Source organism: Hesperophylax consimilis, unplaced genomic scaffold (assembly GCF_061612785.1).
Source record: "Hesperophylax consimilis isolate HC1 unplaced genomic scaffold, BYU_Hcon_1.0 scaffold_51, whole genome shotgun sequence".
Classification (NCBI taxonomy): Eukaryota; Metazoa; Arthropoda; class Insecta; order Trichoptera; family Limnephilidae; genus Hesperophylax; species Hesperophylax consimilis.
The window spans coordinates 51,639-61,670 of NW_028301281.1; positions in this window are offsets into that span (position 1 = coordinate 51,639).

Below are 10,032 nucleotides of genomic sequence, written 5' to 3' on the forward strand. Positions count from 1 at the left end.
TCACTTTAATAAATCCAGGAGACCAGGATCCATTTATGACAGCAGTAGTAATTTCTTGTAAATATTTCTGGTCTGTACTGAGATCTGTGGATATTTGTGGAGGTAGTTCACCTTCTATCTTCTCAAAGTTAGCCAACGGCAGTGTTTCACATATTTCTAATGCTTTACCAATTCGACCTGCAAATGATTTAGGTCCTGCAGTAGGGCCATCCAAATAGGTAAACGAATACCTCAATGGTAACTCATTGGCGTGTAAGAGACAAATTATCCATTGCAATGGTCGAGATAGTCTGTTTTCCCTTTATTTGTGTTTGTTCCATCACAGCCAACAGCCATTAAACCATCTAGTGATATCTTTTCAGTCGTTTAAAATCTGTGGATAGTTCTTTCAATATTTCTTGCACTGCCCGATGTTGGAACCCCATACCCAACATAAACAGTACCTGGTTCTTTTATAATCGAAATATGTTCCTCTTGTATAATCACTCTAAGCCTCTTCGATATTTTTAAAACAGTTTTAGCCGTCTTGTCTTTCCTTCCATCGAAATATAATGAAGGAATTTCTGTTACTCGTTCTTCGGTTATAATTTGCTCGGGTCTCATTCTGTCTTATTGTTCTTAGTTTCATCCTATCTATTATGCCTAATTTCTTGTTTGAGAGTACGTAATCTTCTATTCAGCAATTTTTTACTATGGATAAGATCAGTTCTTGCTAAAGCCATTAGTCAGTTAGTGCGTTGGTCTTCTAAAAACACTTGTTCCTCTTTTGGAACTTTTTTTTTCTCTCAAACAAGTACAGCTTACAAATTCTTGACATTTACTTGCAGCTATGTCAAAAATCTTTCTTCTCTGTACTCTGAACTCTTCTAACTTTTCTTCCTTAAGTTTTTTCAAAGACTTTTTCAAATTATAACACTTCGAGTGATAAATTTTTAGTAATTGTAAGATTATTTTGTATGTGACAATTGGAATAGAAGATTTTATCCACAGTTCTTCAATTTTCGTTCAAACTACTTCGGCAATTTCAAAATACGTAGGTTCTGTTGTTGTGTTATTCCTTATTTTTAAGTCTTATCTAACCCATTCGTAGAATTTCATCTCTTTTTCATATGTAGGTGGGATATTCTCTTTCAACTCTGCACTTACACCAAATATCGGACATTTTAAATTTTGTCTTCTAGAAATCAATTTAATTCACTTAAAAAATGTTTAACAATAAGTACTCGTGAATATAATTGACGCGCGACCTTTCACCTGAGACAATTATCTACAGTAGTTTAAACAAAACAATGCATTTTGTGGATTGTCAGGTGCCGCCCCCCGCTTCGTCCCGCACTTTGCACCTCTGTTACAGCGCCAAAGTATATTAAAATAAAGAAATATTTGATTGCAATAGCTATTTAACTATATTTGGATATGTTTTTAAATCAAATAAACCTATTTTAATAAATTCTGTACTATTTTCTAGGCCGCGCAAATATCCCCTAAACTGTCGTTTTTGTAAATTTTCGATGTCTTGGCGGGGGCTCTTACCATTATTTTTAATTGAGGTAATTGATGGCAATTGGCAACTTAATACAACTATTCCAAATCAAAATTAGAAAAAAAAAATTTCGTTCCGCCCTAATGTTGGTATCATGGGTAATGATATTGCGGATGCCTTGGCAAAACAAGGAGCGTCCAACCCTGTTGTTACCCTCGTAAACCACATTCTCTTATCTGACATTTTTTCCATCATCAAAGAAAGATCCCGCAATGTTTGGGCAGAGTATTGGCACATTGCTAGTCAATCCAAGGGACTATTCTCAATACAAAGGACTATTCCATCAAAACCGTGGTTTCAGCAATTCCCTCATTTTTCCAAAAAAGAAATTTCTTCACTCATTCGAATGAGGATCGGACATTGTTCCGTTCCTTCCCACCTTTTTAAAATTCACGTCCTTGACTCCCCAGATTGTACATTCTGTGGTCTAGAAGTGGGAACTTTAAATCACATATTTTTTGGTTGTCCCTTGTAGCAGTTCTTTACTACCCGCTACATTTCAAGATGATTCGGAGTGTGTAAACACTGGACTCCGACAAGAGGAGAGGAGACGGCAACTCGAGCGCGCCCGAGCGGCCAGTACCATTACGGCTCCCGCCGGCTATAGACGCAATCCCGGAAGACGTAGCGAACGCGACAAACGACATTGGACGAACTTCCGAGACATCGATCTTTTGGGGAACAATGACGCAACATATTATAATTCGTCTTGCTGGTCATTGCTTTCTCATCTAAATTTAACGTCATGTAAAATGATGTTTGGCGCCCTCTACTCTTTATAACAGGTCAGAATACTTTTGTCACACACACGCACGTTTCATGTTACTTATTCTTAATTCACTTTTCTAGTCACACCATTTAACATTGCTACCTATTATTAAAAAGTCCGATGCGGAAGGCCTTCGGTCCGACGCACACGCCCTAGGATTAAATTCAATCATGAATATTTTGAGATCTCTTGTTTGCTCTGGTTTTGTACGCTGTAGAAATAAATAATATGTTGTAATTCATAACTCTTTTTATTACTACTTCTTTTATCATCATGTTACCCATTGAGGGATTAAATCCCATCATAATGGCAACGTGCCCCTTAACCTTGAAATCTGGTTATAATGGCGCACCAACGTGGTTTTTTCTCGGATATTTTTAACATTTTAATTAGGTTAGCATTTTGGATTGATTTTTTTTTCATGTGTGACATTAGTATTTGGCCTGTTCTTCGTGTTTTTAATGTCGTTTGGAGTGTGTCTTCCTGGATTGCGTCGTCCCCTAGCCGAGTTTCTTTTAGAAATTGAAGACAATTTTAAAAATTTTATTATTACTTTTATCCTTTTAAAATTATTTATTGTCCGTTGGTACTCTGCGAGATTGGTGGGTATCTCGTATTTTTTTTTTTTTTATTGTTGTAAGTTGTTCCAGATTCCCACATCTGAAATTTTAGTATTGGTGTATGTCCATTTCTGAACTTTTGTCCATTAGATGTGTAGGTACAAATAATTTGACACCCATTTTTCCTCTTTTGGGACTTTTACTTTTCATTATTGCCGTCTTCGGACGTGATTAATGTTGCCTTGCTGTTTTCTTTTTTCCAATTAATCTTTAGGTACATCTAGTCACAATGCCTGATACAAGGAGTCAAGTAAAAGAATCCGCCATGTCTTCCGTCAAGGACTCAGACATTATTGTTCCCTCATCTCCGTTGGTTCCACTGCATTTATGGAATATCAAGTACGATGGCACTACTTGCATTAGGAAGTTTCTTGAACGTGTTGAAGAACTTGCCCTGTCTCGCTCTGTAAGTAAGCTCAATCTTTTTTTAGGCGCGTTTGAACTTTTTGATGGTATTGCTCTTGATTGGCTGAGGGTCAATCGCTCTCTTTTTGTATCATGGGATGACCTTGTGGTAGGCCTCAAGGAGGAATATGAAATTCTCGATTATGACCGTAGACTCCTTGCACAGTTGAGGTCAACTATGCAAGCACCTAATGATTCACTCGGTACCTTTATCACTAATGTTCTCATCTTAAATAAAAGATTAAACAAGAAATTGCCTGATGTAGAAATTTTGGAAATTCTCCAGTGCAATATGCTTCCCAGATATATTCAAAAACTTGCATTAAACTCCATTCCGGACATCGCTACCCTCAAAAGATTGGGTAAATTAATTGAATTGGCAGACAGTCGTTCTGATCAGAGGAAAGGTTCAAAGTCCCCTCAAACCCCTTCAACTGCTAGCGAAAAGGCGCCACTAAATACAAATACACCTTCTAAACCTAATTCTTTCAGGCATGTGAATTCTTCCCATAAAAACATGTCTTTCAAACCTTATAACGTGAATTCCAGGGAGGAGATTCATTGCTTCCGCTGTGGATGTCCAGGCGTTAAGACTCCTGACTGCACTTGCGTTAGGTCAAAAAACGCGAGAGCCGGACGTTAGCTGTGCCGCTGGCGGAAGACGTCTCCACCAGTATCACTGCTCTCGATCCGGCGTGGCAAGAATGGCTTTCGGTAGTCAGGAATTTCTACAGAAATTTAGGAGCATCAGGTTACGGAGGGAAGGCTGACAGGGACGGCCGTCCTTTCGTATCCTTTTCTACGCTCGGAACTGTTTTTTCTGGCCTGTTGGACTCAGGCTCACATGTTTCCATTCTCGGTAATAATTTTCATTTAAAACTTTTAAAACTTGGTGCCAAGTTGGCTAAGCTCAATAATTCATTTTCTTTAACTTCTGCGACGGGTCATTCCGTTTGCTGTAACTTGAAAATCTCGCTTCCTATAACATGTAATAATGTTGTTAAAGAGTTTATTTTTGTTGTCATGCCAGATATAAAGACGGATGTTATTCTCGGTATTGATTTTTGGAAATCTTTTAACATTTGTCCGGATATTTCTAAGTTTATGAATACGAAGGTAGTAAAATCTGCTCCTCGGGTTACTTCTGAAGTCAGAGGTATTGTGGACAAACATCACTTATCCAAATATCAACAAAATTTACTTGATAATGTAGTTAAAGATTATATTTCAATTTCTGGGGACAAACTTGGTCGTACGCATTTAGAGGAACATGTCATAGACACTGGTAATAGTATACCTGTAAAACAGCGTTACTATCCGATTTCACCTCACCTGCTCCCGGTTGTACACAAGGAACTTGATAGAATGTTGGAGATGGGCGTCGTTGAACCGAGCAGTAGTGCTTGGAACAGTCCCGTCTTACTTGTACCAAAGAAAAATGGCACGTACCGCCTTTGCTTGGATTCCAGACGAATTAATTCGATCTCTAAGAGGGACGCATTTCCGTTACCATACATTTCAAATATTTTAGACAGCTTGGGGGGAGCTCGTTTTCTATCCACTATTGATCTAAAAGATGCTTTTTATCAAATTCCACTAGAACGTAGTTCAAGGGAAAAAACGGCTTTTACTATTCCTAAAAGGGGTCTCTTTCAATTTACTTCTATGCCTTTCGGTCTTCATGGAGCCAGCTCGAGAATGATGCGGCTCATGTCTAAAATCTTTGGCCCAGAATTTGATGGTAAAGTTTTCTTTTATTTAGACGATATTATCGTAATTTCCAGTACTTTTGAAGAGCATTTAGCATTACTCAAACTTGTAAAACGTAAACTGTTCGAGGCGGGTCTCACGATTAACATTGAAAAGTCGGTATTCTGTAGAGAATCGCTTAAATATCTCGGTTATGTCATAGATAGTAATGGTCTGAGAACTGACCCAGACAAAGTTAAGGCTGTGGTTGATTTTCCGGTACCTACCTCACAAAAGAGTCTGAGACGTTTCATCGGTATTATATCATGGTACAAGCGTTTTATTTTAAATTTTTCTATTATTGCTGCTCCGTTACACAACTTAACCAAAAAAGAGTTCATTGGTAAAAAATTTTCTTGGAATAATCAAGCGCAGGCGGCGTTCTCTAAATTAAAGGAAACTCTTGTCGCGGCTCCGGTCTTAGCATGCCCAGATTTTAATAAACCATTTACTATTTCTTGTGATGCATCAAACGAAGGTTTAGGCGCAGTACTCTCTCAATTAGATGATCAAAACAGGGAACACCCTATTTCCTTCATTAGTAGATCGTTATCGGCTCAGGAAAGGAACCACTCTACTACTGAGAAAGAACTTAATGCGTTAATTTTTGCTTTGGAGAAATTCAGGGGTTACATTGAAGGGTCACCCATCCCTGTAAAAGTAATTACGGATCATTATAGTCTGAAGTGGCTAGTAAACTTAAAATCACCTTCAGGAAGATTAGCTCGGTGGGCTGTCAGATTGCAGCAATTTAACTTTATTATTGAACACAGGAAAGGGAAGGAAAATGTTGTGCCAGATGCTTTATCTCGCGATCCTTTAGTTATTTCATCAATTGTTCAATCTCCCATTATTAGTACTGATCGGTGGTACAATAAAATGTGTCGTGACGTTTTAGCTAAACCTGAGTTATTTTCGAAGTGGAAACTTGTAGAGGGAGTTTTATATAAGCATGTGCAGAGTATGGAAGCCCTGCATAAGCCTAATGATTGGAAGGAAGTTGTTCCTAAGGATCAAAGACAAGAGTTGATTGCGTTACATCACGTACCTCCTACATCTGCCCATTTTGGGATTATGAAAACTCTGAATAGGATTTGTTTGAAATTTTACTGGCCTAGAATGTCTTCAGACGTAAGGAAATTTGTATCTAAATGTCACACTTGTTTAGGACAGAAAAGTTCAAATCAAGCTGCACCCGGTCTTATGGGAGATCCTAAGTTGGTCCAGCGTCCTTGGCAGGTTATCTCGACAGATTTATTGGGACCTCTTCCCAGCTCCTACAAGAAAGGTTATAAATATCTATTAGTTGTCGCTGATTTCTTCACTAAATTTACAAAAATTTTTCCGCTGAGAAGTGCGAATGGGAAAAATGTCTCTGCTATTATAGAGGATGAAATTTTCCTAAAATTTGGCGTTCCGGATTGCATCATCGCAGACAATGGTCCCCAATACATTTCGAAAGAATTGAAACATTTAGTTGACAGATATCATGTACGTCACATGTTTTTTAACTGTAGATATCATCCACAGAATAATCCTGTAGAGAGAATTAACAGAGTTTTAGTTACAGCCTTAAGTTCGTACGTGGGAACGGATCATCGAACTTGGGCAAATCATTTACCTGAAATAGAGCTTGCTATTAACACTGCTGTACATGAGGTAACGGGTTACACCCCTTTCTTTTTAAATTTTGGCAGGGAAGCCATTATTTCAGGCAAAGATTACAAATCACCTGATTTTTCTTCGGAAGATTTAACATTCTTGAAACGTGACACATGGGCTCAAGACGTTTCTGAGCTAAATGACATTTTCTGCCAAGTTAGGACGTGTTTACGTCAATCTTACGAACGGAATAAGGTTCACTATGACCTTCGTAGAAGGCATGTGGAATTCAAAGTTGGTGATATTGTTTGGAGACGCTCTTTCGTGTTGTCCGATGCTTCTAAGCATTTCTCCGCTAAACTTGCTCCAAAATTTTTAAGAAGCAAAATTATTGATAAGGTCTCGGCCGTCGTTTACAAACTGGCAGATATGAAGGGAAAGCCTATTGGAACATTCCATATTAAAGATTTAATTAGGGCAGAAAATTAATTGTTTTTATTATTATTTACAAAGGGAAAAAGTGAACGGGTTTCTGGTACCTACACTGATCACGTGGGTATAGGAAACTTATTTCCTTTTTGATACCTTGTTGATTGGGAGTAATGGTTTTCTTTCCCTGAAGAATTCCATTCCTCTTTTTCAACCTGCTTTGTATGTTACTATGTCATCATTTCTAATGATTATTATCTATTGTTATTGTGTTTTGTCTGAAAATTGTCATACACATCTATTTCTCTTAAGAGGATCCGCTCTCATCGTTATGATTATTGTTTACCGCTGTTTTTCTCAGTATCATTGATTAAGATTTGCTTATTTTGCGCTCGACCTTACTTATTAAGTTGTCATGTCTTGTTGAGTGACCTTATCATAAGCTCATGAGCTTCGTGCTTTTGTTTTCACACATTAGCATACCAGCTCTTCTGTTGTGTTGGAGTATGTTGAAGGAAATATACTTCTATCTTGATGCTGTCACCTCAGCACTTATTTTGGAGAGTTATTGTGGCATTATAATGGCTTAGGCTCTTTAGCACATGATAGCCCTCATCAGGCTTACAATTAAGATATTTTTGTTGATTTTTTTATGAAAATTTCAATATCAATAGTCGGTAAGCCATTATCACTTTCACAGGTTTATGGTGGTTGGTTCTGTAATGGGTTTTATATTTTACATATTTAATTGTAGTGCATGTTTTAACATTTTCTTCGTAATTTGATTCCTTCCCTGCTTTTCCAGAGCTCGGAAAAGTATGGAACGAATCATGTGTTTCGTCAATTTTCTACGGTATTCTTCAGTCATTCACTGGTTCGCTCTGTGACGGAAGAATATGTGCTTGAAAATAAAATAATTATGATTAGATTAATTTCTATATAATTGCTCTATAAACTCTAGATTTTTATTCAATATTTTTTAACAAGAAAATTTATTGATTTTCTATCTAAAATTTATTTCTACACTACTGCCATCTATTGTCAAGTAGTGCAAAACTTTTAATTACCATTGCTTTTGGTTTGATTATTAGCTTCATTCACTTGTATGGTTATACACTATTTAGCTGTTATCTTCGATATTACGGTAAATTCTACTTCTTTAAGAAAATTTTCCTTTGAATATTAATTGCATTTGTCATCATGACGTTTTACTATTATATTTTTTTGGGCCTTGGAATTTATTTTTCATTGTTGGTTACCTCGCCTATGTACAACTGTCACTTTTAATACAAAACAGTTTGTTAGAGTTTTTATTCAGGTTTTCAACTTGAGCATCACCTTTTTCAATTAGTAAATATATTATAATTCTTGCTTGTAAGGTGTGCACCTTCTTTCCTTGAAAAGGGCTTGCTATTTTAATAAATTTTAGCTTCTTTAATCAATGACCAGTTCGGGTAGGCTAGACATCCAACATTCTCACGAAGACTTCTTCTGCTTCCGCTCATCCTACTACATAATGAGCTCATCAGGATCATCTGGATTGCTCTGCTTCTTCTTCATCTCCGTGCTGTGCTACTGAACAAGTCAATCATCATCTTCCCTCAACGTACTACATGATGCGCTCATCAGGATCATCTGGATTGCTTTGCTTCTTCTTCATTTCCGTGCTGGTGCGACTGAAGTATCACTTATCATCTTAGTATGCTGTCCGTCTTTGCTGTCCTTCTCTGGCAACTTCTGAAACTGAAATGGACGGGCCCTGTTTGGACAACTTGGAGCCTGAGGTGCTCCACCACATAGACGTCGGAAACTCATGTCGTCATTTTTGAAGCCCCTTGCTGCCCTCCTTTACGCAACTACTGATTTCTACTGCAGGAGTGGTTTCAAGGCCTGTTGGCCACGAGGTGTCAGGCGAACCTCAGACTTATAGGCATAAGTCTTTTGGCTGAGGGGGCATTGTAGCAGTTCTTTACTACCCGCTACATTTCAAGATTATTCGGAGTGTGTAAACACTGGACTCCGACAAGAGGAGAGGAGACGGCAACTCGAGCGCGCCCGAGCGAGCAGTACCATTACGGCTCCCGCCGGCTATAGACGCAATCCCGGAAGACGCAGCGAACGCGACAAACGACATTGGACAAACATTCGAGACATCGATCTTTTGGGGAACAATGACGCAACATATTATAATCGTCTTGCTGGTCATTGCTTTCTCATCTAAATTTAACGTCATGTAAAATGATGTTTGGCGCCCTCTACTCTTTATAACAGGTCAGAATACTTTTGTCACACACACGCACGTATCATGTTACTTATTCTTAATTCACTTTTCTAGTCACACCATTTAACATTGCTACCTATTATTAAAAAGTCCGATGCGGAAGGCCTTCGGTCCGACGCACACGCCCTAGGATTAAATTCAATCATGAATATTTTGAGATCTCTTGTTTGCTCTGGTTTTGTACGCTGTAGAAATAAATAATATGTTGTAATTCATAACTCTTTTTATTACTACTTCTTTTATCATCATGTTACCCATTGAGGGATTAAATCCCATCATAATGGCAACGTGCCCCTTAACCTTGAAATCTGGTTATAATTTCAGACTATTGTTTCGTTTTTTGGAGCAGTTTTTCTAGACTCTATGGGACCGAACGGGCTGAAAATTTGTAATTGTGATGAGAATTGTAGGCCAAATAGAATTCAGTCACAAAATCTCCATAAAGTTGTATTTTTAGAAAAATCATGATTTTTATGGACGCTAATTTCAGACTTGGGTTCGGACTTTGGAAACACTTTTATCAGGCTCTATGGGACCAAACGGGCTGAAATTTTGGAATGGAATGGTAGGTAGTCGAAATCGAATTCATTCCTATAATCTCCATAAAGTTGTATTTTAAGAAATATGGACTCTA